General features: G+C 38.9%; 1 long non-coding RNA gene across 2 annotated transcripts; it reads right to left on the bottom strand.

Moving 5' to 3' along the window:
- Nucleotides 1-2,593: 2,593 nt before the first annotated feature.
- On the bottom strand, nucleotides 2,594-7,657 carry LOC113311915. Of its 2 annotated transcripts, none has more exons than XR_003341618.1 (6): nucleotides 6,959-7,657; nucleotides 6,033-6,158; nucleotides 5,219-5,565; nucleotides 5,056-5,114; nucleotides 4,184-4,862; nucleotides 2,594-3,247 (listed from the first exon to the last, which is right to left on the bottom strand). It is a non-coding gene; the product is annotated as an uncharacterized LOC113311915 (long non-coding RNA). The 2 variants fall into 2 exon arrangements; XR_003341619.1 differs by having other exon boundaries at nucleotides 4,189-4,862.
- Between the last annotated feature and the right edge of the window lie 1,591 nt (nucleotides 7,658-9,248).

Raw genomic sequence — 9,248 nt, 5'->3', positions numbered from 1 at the left:
TCAATGAGTCTTGTATCAAACTCTCAATCATATTGACCTCATGTACATCCTCATCATAAAGACTCACATGTTGTTGACTAACATTAAACACATTCAGCTCTACAGTCATGTTTCCAAAAGACAGCTTCAACACTCCATTACGGAAATTGATGATCGCATTAGACGTCTCCAGGAAAGGACGCCCTAAAATGACAGAAATGTGGCTATCCGGGTTTTGTACAGGTTGAGTATCTAAGACAATAAAGTCTACAGGAAAGTAGAACTTATCAACCTTAATCAAAACATCCTCAATCACACCTCGAGGGATTTTGACGGATCGGTCCGCCAATTGGAGAGTTATGGGTGTTGGCTTCAACTCTCCAAGACCTAACTGCGCATAAACAGAATATGGCAGGAGGTTCACACTTGCACCTAGATCTAATAAAGCTTTATCAACCATGTGGTTTTCCTATAGTGCAAGAAATTGTTGGACAACCTGGGTCCCTAAACTTAGGTGGGGTTTTGTTCAGAATGATGGAACTCACTTGTTCAGCTAAGAAAGCACGTTTGTGTACATTAATCTTACGTTTTTGAGTACACAAGTCTTTGAGGAATTTGGCATATGCAGGGATTTTCTTAATTGCCTCAAGAAAAGGAATGTTTATGTTGACTCTTTTGAACAGTTCTAACATCTCATTGTAGTGGGTGCTTATCTGTTGGCGAACTAACCTCTGAGGATATGGATCAACATGAGCATTAGGAGGTAGAGGGACATTCCTAGCAGTGGGATTGTCAGCTTCACTAATGTGCTCGGACTCTTTATCTAAACTGGAGGTTTCCTTAGGTGGTGTAGGCAGTGCTAAGTTTGGCTCGGATTCACTTGTTTGTGGCATGCCTACGTTGTTCTCAACAATCTTACCACTTCGGAGAGTGGTGATGGAATGGACTTGATCGGGTGAGGTTTCTTCGCAAGATGATATGCCTGCTTGAAATATCCTCTTTGGATTTTGTTGGGGTTGGCTAGGAAGTTTACCCTTTTCTCTCTCACTTATTGAATCACAAATTTGACCCATCTTTTGATCTAGATTTTTCTGACTTTGCACCAGACTCTGGACAATCTCCTCTATGTTGGATAATCTCTTGTCGGTATTGTGTTGAGGATATGATTGTTGTTGAGGGTTCCTAGGGTATTGATATCCCTGATTGTTTTGATAGCTTTGGGTGGGTTGATATGGTCCTCCTTGAGTGGGGCCTTTGGACCATGAAAAGTTAGGGTGGTTCCTCCATCCTGGATTGTAGGTCTGTGAATAAGGGTTATGCTCTGGTTTTTGAAACATCGCATGTGCTTGCTCAAGTCTAGCTTCCTGGACTGCAAGTAAATCTGGGAACTATTGAGTTGATGGTTGGGATCATGGCAAGCAACACATACAGACATTTCGACATGTTCTCGGAGAGTAGTGGTGGAAGGTTTTGCATTTTTATGTAGTTCTAACTCTTCTATTCTCCTAACTAACGATGCCATCGTTGCATTTCCCTCAAAATCTGACTCAATCCTAAGAACCTTAGCTACAGGTGTAGTCTTTCTGGGTTCACGAATGGATTCTCACTGTTGCGTCTTCTCAGCTACCTCAATTAAGAAGTCCCAAGACGCATCAGCAGTTTTGTCTACAAAAAGACCATTGCACATCGACTCAACCGTTGTTCGGGTGGACACATCTAGACCCTCATACAAAATTTTCACAAGTCTCCATTTTTCAAAACCATGATGGGGACATTGGAGCAATAATTCATTGAATCTCTCCAGGTATCTAGCTAAGGTCTCACCCTCTAATTGCACAAAGCTATTCAGACTTTGACGAATTGTCGCAGTCTTGTGGTTTGGGAAGAATTTTTTGAAAAACTCTTTTGTGAGGTCATCCCATGTCATGATGGATTGTGGCTGTAAAGCATACAACCATGCTTTTGCCTTATCTTTCAGGGAGAAAGGAAAGAGCCTTAACTTTAGGGTTTCGTCGGTCATTTGAGTGAAACGCAGAGTTCCACAAATTTCATCGAATTCTCTCACGTGGTGGTAAGGGTTTTCATTTTCAACACCTCTAAAAACAGGGAGCATTTGTATTGTGCTCGATTTCAGCTCATAATGGCCATTAGCCTCGGGTAGGACAATGCAAGAGGGTTGACTTGCTCTAGTTGGGTACATATAATCCTTGAGGGTACGGTGTTCTCCCATTGTTTCAGATTGGTCCGGTGTGTTTTCCTCAGAAGTTGTGGGTATGTCAATTGGGTCTATTTGATTTACTCTAACTAGTCTATTTGATTAGTCTCTAAAGGTTACAATCATATCCCACTCATGAAATAACAAGCCCACGGATAATGGAGAAAACAGGGCCCATAAGGATTATGAAGATTTGGTTTTGAAAGGGTTAAGTGGAATTTGGTTTTAAGGAGTGGAATTTTTGGTTTTCAAAAATGGGTATTTTGGTTTTAAGATGGGTTTTGGTTAAAATTGGGTTTGGGAACTTTGGTTGAGTTGGGTTTGAACTAAGCCTAATTTGGGTTAATTTTGGCACACGAATTTGAAGCTTAATATAAATTGTCACACATCCACAAAAGAAAGAAAAATAACAACAATAAAAAAATATTACAAGCCCATAAAAGAAAAAGAAAAGAAAAAAAACAAATAAAAATTATTACAAGCCCAATTTAATTGAATAAATTATTACAAGCCCAAATGAATTTTAATGAGGCCCAGTTGGGTTAACTCATGGGTTAGGCTTACTTGGTTTTGGAGGGAAGCCCAGTTGGGCTTTTATTCCCTTTGTTGCATCAACCCAGTTGGGCTTGTCTCTAACTCAGCTTCACTGCAGCCCACAACACCTTGGTTCAGCTCACCCAGCTGGAATAGCAGCACTGGCTCAGGAGAAGAAGGTAGAGGTTGGTAGCACAAGCAGCAGCAAAGCTTTGCAGCAAAGCAGAACAGCAGCAGCTAGAAGCAGACAGCAGCAGCACCAGCACCAGCTACACAGCACAGCAGCAGTAGCACACAGCAGCAAGGGTGATGCAGCAGCAAGGGTGATGCAGCAGCAAAGCACAGAACAGGTATCTGCTTAAGTTACAGCAGGTTAAAAAGGGAGTTGGCAGGCAAGGTAGGTAAGCAAGGCTGGAGCCAGAGAAGGAGGTATCCAGCAGCAGGGACAAGCACTACTCAGCGCGCATCCCCGGCAGCGGCGCCAAAAACTTGGTGTGAAAACGAAAGCGCACACAAAACCTACAAGTATATAGGGCCAAGTTATAGTAAAGGGATGAGTAAGGGGAAGTCCACAGGGATGTGGTGTGTAGTGATGGTAGCTAAGCTACGAACCAAGGAAAGTATCCAAGAGCAAGGGAGATAAATTGTAACTAAATGCAACCTATCATGAAACTAAGAGTTCAAACTAAAACAGGAAGTAAGCAAATTGCAGGGTGATTTCAAGCACAACAGTGCAAGGCATAGGAGGACAGTGCACTATAACTAGTGCACAGCAAGGTTTAAGTTGCACAATTTAAGCAAAACAGTGAAGAAACAAGTAGCTGGGTAAAAAGCAAAAACAGAGAATTTCAAGTGACAGTGAAGTGAGTTTGTGGACTAAACTAAGGTTCTGAATCCACCTAGTGACCTAGCCAGATAGTGTAGTTCTAGGTTAAATCCCTATCCCTAATGGAGCTAGGTGAAGGTTCAATCCTGCCTATGTTCCAGGGCATACATAGATGGAATGGAAGAATAATAAGCTAGTTCAACTGTTTTACTCCTAGCATTGACTGTCTTTTAACAGCACAATCAATCACAAGCAAAGTTGGATACTAATTTCCTCCATTCCTCAATCAGTTCAACTTACATGAGTTATAACCTAACATTCCACCACCTAACTGTGTACTAAGGTTTCATCTAAACCTTAGATAATGTAACTTAGCTCATAACTAACATGTTACTAATATCATACATCTTAACAGATAATTGACACATAACTTCAAATTTTTACTGAACTCAAATAACTGAATTTGAAATTGGAAATAAAACTACTACAATGTTCACTGGCTAGTCCAGAGATGATTCTGACATTCACCCTTCATCTCTATTTATACCCAAAACATTCAATTAGGGTTTACAAGCATTTTCCCCAAATTTGATAAAATTAGGGTTTTTGGGAAATTGGGGAAAACTCACCGTACCCTCTGTATTCGTTGTCTCCTCTGCAATTGAGCGCTGACCCCTGCTTCCACTTTCTCCTGTCAACTCGAACAACGCTCCAAGTTGGTCTTTTCTCCACTGTAACTGAAATCTAGCTCTGCCTTTCTTGTTTATAGCATCTAGGGTTGATGTGTTTCTGTGATGGTCGGGGAAGAAGGTGGTGATGGAGATCGAGGTCTGGTAATGTCGGGGCATGATGGTGAAGGAGTTGCAGGTGATGGAAGAGAGGAAGTTTGGGGAAGAGAAGAAGAGGTCGACAGTTTGGGGAGAATGGAGTGTTTGGCTTGAGGTCGATGGGTTTGGAAGTTAGGGTGTTGAGCGGGTGTGGCAAGGGGTGATGATTTGCGAGGAAACGCGTCGGATGTGAAGATGGTAGGTGGATCCAACGGTGATATGGGAAGATATTGGAGAGACCGTAGGATGAGGAAATGCAGCAAAAAGGACGGCTCAAGATTGAGATGGGCGCTGCGATGTGAAGCGAGGACTTCGGAGTTTGATGTGCGATAATGGAGCGACCGTAGGATGCTGAAATGCTTCGATCTGACGGCTGAGAACCGAGGCGGGCTTGGGTTGAGATATTTGCGTAATTCCTCCCGGCCTTTCACTACTTTTCTGCTCTTTTCCGCTCCGCAATTCATCCAACTTTATTTATTACCTAAAAATGCAAAATTAATTAATAAAAATATTTAATCTTGAAAACAAGGAAAATACAGAATATGGGGTAAAATGTAGAATTTAATGCACAAAGGATGAGTTAAATGCCAATAAAAATATATAGAAATATGCACTTTTTAGCACTCATCAACAGGTAGCTCCTCAACAACTTCAAAAACTACTTATATGAGTACCTCAGTGTTATCTTGGATTTTCCATCTATAGCATGCTCAAGAATTTAGTATTGGAAGTCCTGCACAAAAACATAAAACCTTTTTGTTTATAGCAAAACGTAAAAGCACAAAACCAATTTAAAGCCGAAACACCAAAATAAATTTTACATAGAGTAAGGCTTACCTCAAAGGACAGTCTAGAAAGGCAGAATCATCATGTCGAATCCAAAGAGGGAATTTTAATTAAGTATGCTTTCTTCACATCCCCACAATGGACAGCATCACACATCAATCCCCCATCTGCTAAACTGAACTGAGCATATCTACCCATTCCGTAAGGCAAGTTACCAGAGTACCACCATCCCTGCCAAGGATTCGAGAATGATAGATATAGATACTAAAAGAAAACTCAGATAAGTTAGTGGTGCCCAAATCTGTAGGTCTTTTCTAGGAATGGAAGGTCTTCCACAATCAAACGTTCACGGATCAGTCTGGATTATCAGTATGAGCCAGGTGTCTGTTGTGCTTGCTCTGTAATGGAAAGAACATATAAGTCAGAGGAGGCTAATTCCAGTAACCAAAAAAAAAGGATACTTAATCCAGTAACCAAAAATAGGATTCTTAACAAACTGTAAGCTCAAGACATTTATCCAGCTCCATTGACCAACTTTCGTAGAGAGAAGCCTGACATTGTGATGTACAGGACCTCTGTAGAAGATGATGTATCGATTAACAAAGTGGTTTATGCGCATGCAAACTGAATTAAGTTAATATATATTACGTGTCTAACTGCACTTCTGTGTAAGGGCGACAAAGTTCAAATAGACAAAATCATGTTTAAGTGGTATCTTCCCCTTTCCACGCTCATGACACCGCTCTAGCGAAGGACTAATGAAAATAACATATTCCAATATACATCAGCGCTAGTAATTATACGACTGGAAAATGCAATTTGGGAATGCATATTATGACATTGGGAAGAACTTAATAAAAACTACCTGATTGGGTACATAAAAATCCTTCAGGCTTCATTGATCTTCCTAGTATGTCCCTGAAGGGTACTCACCACTTTCTGTAGTAACAGTGATTAAACTGGTGTTGCTGCTCACAATGGCTTCTGATACCTGTCAAATAGATAAAACTAATAAGCTATGTGAATCTTAAGAACGCCAACAAATAAGAATTGTAGATGAAAACTTCTATTCGTATATCTATAAACTGGTGCACTGAATTGAAGCCCCTTGCATCACTGAATTGCGATTTCTGCTGTTATAAACAAAGAATAGGTCTTACCCACATTCGGATTCAACTAAAAATTGAACAAACAAACTAAAATCTCTCAAAAGCAAAAATTCCTTAACCATCTGAAAAGACATATATTGAAATCCAAAACCTTAAACTAATAAAGCACGGAAATTATCATCACCATAAACATAGACCTCAAGCCCACGATTGTCAGTTCTCAATTCCGACACTCATTTTTCAAGCTTCTCTTAATCAACATGAGTAAGGGAATTAGATGACATACATGTAAGATTAATATTGCCAATCTGATTGTTGAGTTCGTGGTATTCTGAGATTGTGAAACCTGATTATTAAGAAAAAAAACTTTTTGGGAAAGATAATCCAGTCTATATATTGTATTTCACTCCCTTTCTCCTCAACAATCAATCAAAAAGCTTAATCAAACAAACAAACATAAACAAGAATTGAAACTAATGTAATTCCGGCAACAATATTTCTATATACATCTTCTTCTTTGCCGAAGTTTATTCGATCAACTTGCCCTAAAATCCCAATAACACATAAATAATCGTTATAGTCTAGTGTAATGTAGTTACACTAATTCGAAAAACATAATTTAATGAATACAGTAAAATACATTGAACAAAATAAACAATAGAAGTATCTAGTATTTTCACACCTGCATGATCAACATGAGGGCCACAATTTCGAGAAATTCGTGCATCAACCGAGAAATCAATCACGGAGCAATCAGGAAAAATCAAGAAACCTTAACTCCAATTTCACCAGAAACCCTAACTCCAATTTTACCATTATCATCTTCTCTGAACTGTTAATTCGAGACAAACCCAAACCTACTTCAATCAAAACCACTTAAATTCCTCGATGTTTACTCTGAATCTGCTTCTCTGAATTCAACAACATAATCGAAAAAGATTACCGAAATCTAAACAGAATTCGTTCAGATCACCAAACCCTAATATCAATTCTTCTGGACAGAGCTCGTCACCAACATCTCAAAACCTAATTCAGACAAAACCCAATTCCAATTCCTCGCTGTTAACACCAGTATTATCAGAATCATCTTCATATCTCAATCCAAACCCTAATTTAGCAAATTTCCATCAATTTTTTCCCCATCTACTCTGCCAACGGAATCAAACAACGATCTTCTTTATCATTAAATTCTCGATCTCGAACCCTCAGCGTTACAATTCTATGAGAGGTCGAAGAGAAAAGAGAATTGGAGATTCAGTGAAGGAGGTATTATGTTATGTTTCTGCACTCATCATGATTTTGCAGCCATTAATGATTTGTTTCTAGGGTTTGTTCCAAGATCGTTCTCTGAATTTTCTCTCTCGTACATGTTTTTTTTCCGGATTTGTTTTTTTTTTCTCGGATAAATATGTTAATAAATAGATTTCTTTTTTTGTGAGGGAATTCCTTTTTTTCCTCTCCTTTCAGTAAAAGTGAAACGGAACAATTCTGTGAGAAGGTGACGGTCACCGTTCAACGCGGAGCCTAAGGAGCTTAGGATTTTAAAGGAATTAGATGGTCCCCTCCAAAATGGAGTGGTGCCCAAAAAAGGATTCTAAAAATTTTGCACAGGCTGGATATGGAGTACCAATTAGGCTTGGGTTTTATAACCAGAAAATATCAAAAAACAACAAATAGACTTGGTTTCGAGTGCATTTGCCACAACAGTGCTCTAATATGGCTTCATCCCTAGCTTCCAAGCATTTTTCGGATTTTGAATTATTTCTACAGAGATCAATTATGAGAAAATGCATATAAATTCAGTTCAAAGAGTTTTTTCACAAATTTTATTAATGATATACATTGTGTATGAAGTATGAGTCATTCACCAAAAGCCAGTATTACATGCTATTTGAATGGATGGTTCTCTCTTGGCATGTTTGAATCTCATTCCTTTCCCATGTTACGTTCCTACTTTTATTTTTGGGTTTTCAGAATAATTTATGTGTTATATTACATACTGATTATGTTTTCCATATGCACCTTCCGTCTCAAAAATAGTGGTCCAACCACATCGACGATTCTATTGTATATATAATTTGAGGCCGAAATACTGGCTCCAGAATAAAAGTTAGGCCAAAAGCTTGAATTCTAAAGCTCCTGGCCCCCTACCAATAGGAATTGAGGATTTTGAAAAAAATTCGGTCTTTTTGTACCGCACACGAAGGGTAAATGATGAGAGCCTTGATGAAAATCATACGAAAACCTAATCTTTAACCGCTACGGTCCCTATCCCAATTCTCCCTTTCTTCCTTTCTCATGAAACCCTACACAGCCACCAAAATCCTTCTTCTGGCAAGTTGTTTTACGACAATAAAACTTAAATCTCGAAGGGTTTACAATAAAAATCATGATAATATTGGTTATACGGTAAAAATCATATGTTAATTCAGTCAGTTTGTTTGGGGTTCTTCGTGGTTCTTATTTATGTTTTTATTGTTTGGTGAAGGTACTACTAAGAACGGAGCGGAGATGTATCTACTCGTGATTGTTTATGGAATCATTCTTGGAGATTGAAGTAGAAGGTATTGGGGAAATCCTAGGGCTTTACTCTGGGTAAGATTTTATGCTTCTTAATCAATGAGTAATCTCCATTGACAAGCGGCATAATTTGTTTTTGATTATTAGTCGCTATTTTAATTGGTGGTTTTCAGTGTTGTTTCAAAGATCAGATAACATTGGACTTAGGTTGTAATGGCAGTTCAAGTGAAAATGAACTATTTGGGATCTATCTTCCGAACCCAACAACTCTATGTTGCAGTATATAGCGCCATAGGACGAAGTGGATTGAAAATTAGGAATGGAATGACCAAACAAAGGATATCATACTGGAAGGATATACTGAGAATGTATGTGCACTACGGAAATATTCACAAATTTGCACCAGATAACTGACCTCTTCTATCAATAATTCCACTACTTTTTTCTGTTGA

This window comes from Papaver somniferum, chromosome 1, assembly GCF_003573695.1.
Source record: "Papaver somniferum cultivar HN1 chromosome 1, ASM357369v1, whole genome shotgun sequence".
Lineage (NCBI taxonomy): Eukaryota > Viridiplantae > Streptophyta > Magnoliopsida > Ranunculales > Papaveraceae > Papaver > Papaver somniferum.
The sequence above is the reverse complement of the archived record's forward strand: the minus strand, read 5'-3'. Positions and strand labels throughout refer to the sequence as shown.